Source organism: Lygodium microphyllum, chromosome 11 (genome assembly GCF_053477565.2).
Source record: "Lygodium microphyllum isolate KBCC chromosome 11, Lygodium_microphyllum_v1.1.10, whole genome shotgun sequence".
Taxonomy (NCBI): Eukaryota; Viridiplantae; Streptophyta; class Polypodiopsida; order Schizaeales; family Lygodiaceae; genus Lygodium; species Lygodium microphyllum.
In genome coordinates this window covers 146,062,510-146,068,233 of record NC_141145.1, presented here as the reverse complement: position 1 = coordinate 146,068,233, position 5,724 = coordinate 146,062,510, and positions in this window count along the sequence as shown.

Sequence of the window (5,724 nt, the reverse complement as noted above, 5' to 3'; positions counted from 1 at the left end):
TTTTAATGGTGGAGCAGATCCAAAGAGGATGACAACTCTAGACCTACCTTAGGTGCTGTAGAACATGGTGAAGTAGAGAGAATATAGTATTCAAGACAAAACTTTTTTAGTGGATTCAATCACAATTCTATTGCTAATAATACAACATTGTGAAAAAATCATGATTAGTTTTCTTAACATGATATATTAGTGTGATAATAGCTTGTATTAATGGTTCCGACTAGTTTTCTTGTATAGGAAAATTTTACTATATCTATGATTTCAACTACTTTTCTTATCTAGGAATATTTTACTAGATCATCAACTAGGAATTTCAAAAATGTTCTATATAGAAATATTTTACTAGATCATTAACTTGTAAAGTCTTCCACTTTTACTAGTTGAGACTTTTTCTAGATACTTTGATAAGTATCTAGAAAATCTCTCTTTTTTTACCATATGGAAAAGTGTTTAAAGTTCCTTCTACTGCAGCTTGCATGCATGTGAAGATGCTGAAGCATCTAGAAGTGCTAGAGATTTCCATCGTCGCCCATGGGTATCTAGAACTTGGTCTTGAAGGAACTCTATGTATCGTATAGCTTCACCGAGGCTCTGTCAGTATGTAGATGGGTACCAAAGAATAATAGGACAAGCTAGTGAAGCATAATTAGATAGATATGTATGCTTCTGGCCAGGCAGATCATTATCAGGATAGAATCGTGACTCATTTGATATAATTATGCAATAAAATTGGACCTTGCCAAATGGAGATACAAGCTATTGCAACGTTGCAATGTGATCCCTTACCTTCTCTTTGCATACAGTTTGATGGGACAAGTATAAGAAGAATATGCAAAGTAGTAGAAATTCGTAGATGGCATAGATCAATCATTGGTTATCATTAAGATGATGTTGATGCCAACTTAATTCTCTAACAATAAAGCTGTTGTTCTATGAGGAATAATATGATGATGATGAAATAAGATCATTGTCAAACAACATAAAGCAGATTATGAAGATGAGAGAATGCTCATTGTCAAATAAAATCATGCAGATTATGTAGATGATGATGAGATAATGATTATCATACCAAATAATGCAGATTATGATGATGAGATAATGATCATTGTAAGAGCAAATCATGTAGATTGTGATAATGATGATAATGAGATAATGATCATTGTCAGGTAAAATCATGCAGAATGTGCAAAATATTGATAATTATGGGTCAGTACCTTAAATGGGCCTGAATTTGGTGCTGATCTAGCAGGTGCTTGATGTGGGTGATGATCACCTGCAGTACAAGCTGGCGATGTCTTTTCAGCTGCTGGGTGTATACTACATTGCTGCCTTGCAATTCAACAACATGATGATGATGATGATGAGTACTCTCATCAAAATTAGCCATAGTTGCTCCTGCGGTGATGTGAGTGTTACTACGAGCCTTATGATCTTGAAGATCTGATGTTACAGCATGTACAGCAGTTCACCATCACAAATATTAATCGACCAAGGTCCCTACCATCACAAGGTCTCTAATATTTTCCCATGTGGGAAAAGGGGCTCTTTTCCCTTGTCTTTCCTTATAGTGTTCAATATCATGAGATTCTTCTCAAGAGGCACTACACACCTAGCTAGGTGTTTTTGGGGGCAGGGGACTGCTGGCTTTCACCTCAGGTTGACCTATGGTCCCTCCCTTGTAGAAGCTTATGATATTGTAGTAATTCACAATGTGGGAATTATAGTGGGAATTTGTCTAAAACTCCATGTGCATCAGATAGTGTATACATTATAGAGATCCTTACTCCAAGCCAATTATTGCCTTCATGTATATGAACTACTACACATAGAACTAACCTTCTGAGAGTCAAGGTGATGCATCAAGCCTACAGTGACACGATGATCAAGAGGAGTACATGATCATTGCTTGTGGCCTATAGATTGCTTCAATTGCACGATTTGATGTTTCCTTATCATCTGAGCTTGCTTCAAATTGCTGTTAATTAAACTTATCTGATCAACCAGGTGCTGCAACTGCCTTAATGTGGTAGCAGCTAGTCCAGCTCCAACTGATCTCACATTGTGATTTTGATGCATTGTGAAGACTCATTTGATATAATTATGCTTCTAGCCAGTCTGTGATCACTAAGAGCACTGATATTCATCAATGGATTCAGAGGATTATGCATCTTGATTTGATGTTGATCAAGCTTTGGAGGTCACAATGTACCACTTTTTTTTGGACCTCAGAGTTCAACCATATCCCTGTACCCTGTTGAAGTATATTCCCTGCCATAACCAAGAAGTACCAATTAGGATAATCATCACTTAGTTATCCAAAGATTGTGCTAAGTGATACAATAGGTGTTGGTTAAAAACAGTCACATTACTTAGTTATTGAAGATTGTGCTAATTGATGCATGCCAAACACTTCTCCATTACTTTAGACCATTAGTATGTACATCTATAACGTATGAACACATTATGATATCAGATGGAAGTGTCTATACATCTTGAAAAAGTAATTCAAACATTTCATACTTGACTTTATGCTTGCCATAGTCTCCACCAAAATAGATAATGCCGTTGGCTTTCTTGACTTTATGCAAGTTGGTCTTCATGTATTATGATACATATCTGTGAGTCCCCTTTTCCCCAAGCATTCCTTCTTACACACAAGTCTAAACCAATATATCCTCTACTTTCTTAAAATTGATGTCTACTAATAACACCTCTCTCTCACATTCTATGGAGTTGACATTTGCACCCTAGATAAAGGTCAATAACCAAGATTTTTCAAGGTCATCTCCAGCAGTAGAAAACCCACGTAGGGAGATGACCACGTAGTCCTAGTTGCATGCAACACAATTGTACCAAGCTCATATATTATAGTATCATTTATTGCCATGCCAAAGATAATTCAAAAGTAGCCAGTTTCTATAGTTCTATTGCCATGCTAGAGTTAATTCAACATCTACATTCTAGATCATCTATCTATAGTAGGTTTTATAGCAACAACATAGTAGAAGAAGGAATACCTATTCAGATTTGAAGCTCTTGAAAATCTACATTCTGGATCATCTATCTCTAGTAGATTACTATCCAAAGAGAGTCCACCAATACATGGACAAGACATGTCTAATCCTAGGCATGAGAATCTACGTCAAAAATGCACAAAGGTAGAGATTTAGTTGAAAAAGCGGGTAGGTAGGTTGGTCTAACTTGGGGTCAATTATGAGGAGGTAGTTGTACTTTTCTACCCAACTACCCAAAGTTTTTATTTGCCTTTTATGGGAGAGGACTATCACCAATACCCTCAACCTCTTCTACACCATAGGAGAAATATCCAAGCACGCCTCACCTCTATAAGCACGCTCATCATCACCAAATCTGCCTACATTGAAGTGTTCATATGTGTTGTTGCGTGCGATTCTTATAATTCATTTAGCTTTGATGATCATTGGTGGACCAATACAAACATGAAGTCAATTCACATAAGCATACTAACAAATGATAAGGCTCATCTAGCTAATGATAATTTATCTTGTGTATGATTTACTTGCTAAATTTAGCTCAAAATCCACCAGTCTCTCCTTGTTCATCCTTGTATTCAGGAGCATTGGTCTTCATGATTTTGAGGGAGAGCAAGACCTCGCGTCAAACAATTGGGAATGTTGTCGAAGGCATGGTTGCTAGATTTTGGAAGCGTATTCCTTGGTGGGGGGGGACTTGTTGCGATCAAGAAGCCTTCAAGTCAGAGACCATGCTACTACAAAGGCCCACCCCAGACAGACAATAGACGACTGCCCTTCAAGAAAGACGATAGGTGGAAGAAGACGGATGGCTACCCTTCAAAAGGGTGTTACCATTAGCGAATTTTTCGTAAGGGTTTTTAAAGATATTTTGGCCCATGTAGTTTCATTTTTTCTACTGTTTGGTCATCCTATGGGAATCCTTTGGAAATGAGCCCATGATGGGCTTCCTTCTCCATGCTCATGATCATAGCAGATGCCATGGCACGGATGTTAAGCATGATGCATGAGCATATTTTTCCCAAATTTCATGGTAGATTTAAAAAAGTGATAAATAAAGATTGTAGAGATGTCTACCTAAAATGCAAATTTTGAAGCATTTTCAACTAAAAGTATTTAAGATTTCTAATCTTGAATTTCTACTTTTAAGTATAGAGAACATCTTTTTGTCTAACCCCTCCAAGGATTATAATACAATTTGATTTAAATTTTTTATAATAGTGATTTATGACAAGTGCAATTATTTTGAACTTATCACATAACATTTCTCTTGACCATTTTGGAAACAATCGTTTCCAACATTAACATTACAGATAAAACATCTACTCACAAAATTGAATGATGATTGTGTGAATTATAGATGGGGTTGTTGATACATGGAAGAGTTCTGATGACTTTAATTTCTTGTAAATCATGGCTGATGGGTAAATTAAAGGGCCACATTAATGACATCTATCCCCCACCCCCCCCCCCCCCCTCCACCCCCCTCCAATCTCACTTTCTTGGATGCTATATTGAACACTTGTGAACTAACGAGACCCAATGACTTAGCTAGTGGATAATGTCCTAGAATTGGAGAGATGCTTAACTCCTTGCCCACTTGAGAGCTTTGGCATCAAAATTTTCCCATTGGCACCACTGCTAACCCTACTACATTTGAGAAAAAGACAGTACAAAGTGAGAAACTGTCCCTTGTTTGGAGATAACAAGGAAAGTAAAGGCCCCATGAAAAATACACATAAAATAGTTTTCCAAAAGTGTCATTGGTGCTCATGTGAATCCATCAATTGAAGAATTCCATAAGTCATGAGGAATGATTGCAAACATGTCCATATGATGCATAAAATAATTAAGGCTTATATTGATTTAGTTTTAGTTCTTTTAATATGATATGATGATATAGAGATTTGATATATTCTATCCTCATTTACTACTCTTGTAAATATGGTCATCCTAAACCCGTGCTTTAATGATAGAAGTATTAGAATTTGTAAGAAAATAGTAACAAAGTTAAAATATACATAGGGCCATCTCGAAGCTAAAAATTAATTCTTTTCAAGGACAATCAAGAGAGAAGGTATGTTGGGTGCATTACACATGCAACTAGTTATAAATTCTTGCACCCCTAAACACATGAAAGCATTGCTATGTCCAGTTGGCAATGTCTCCAATGAAAACGAATGTCATTGAGAAATATATAGAAATGTGTTTGCATCCATGAATAGATCAAGGCTTTGGGAAGCTTTGAAAGGAAAAATTTCAGAAGAGTGTACCATCTTCGTAGGGGACTAGAACAAGATGCCAACTGAGGTTGACCACTTCCATGGAAATAGTATCATGATTGCATGTGAGAAGGAAAAATGGCATGACTTGAAGAGTATGTATGATTTGGTAGATGTTTCCCCATGATTATGGATGGAGATGCTCGCATCTTCACTTGGCACAACAAGCATAAAGACTAGTCTTGGCTAGCTATAAGATTAGAGAAGACCTATACCAATCACCGAGAAAGTGGTGGGTTGTACCATAGTTGGGACTCAAGTCTTGGATTCAAGATAAACCAAACATATTAAGGCCCCTCACATTCTAAATGTAATCTACAAAATCATTGCAAAGGTGAAAGCATGAAAAGTGAAGTTCATACAACCAAAGATGCTACATAAGTCTCAATATGGATTCCTCTATGGAAGGGAAATGCATGACACAATCCTCA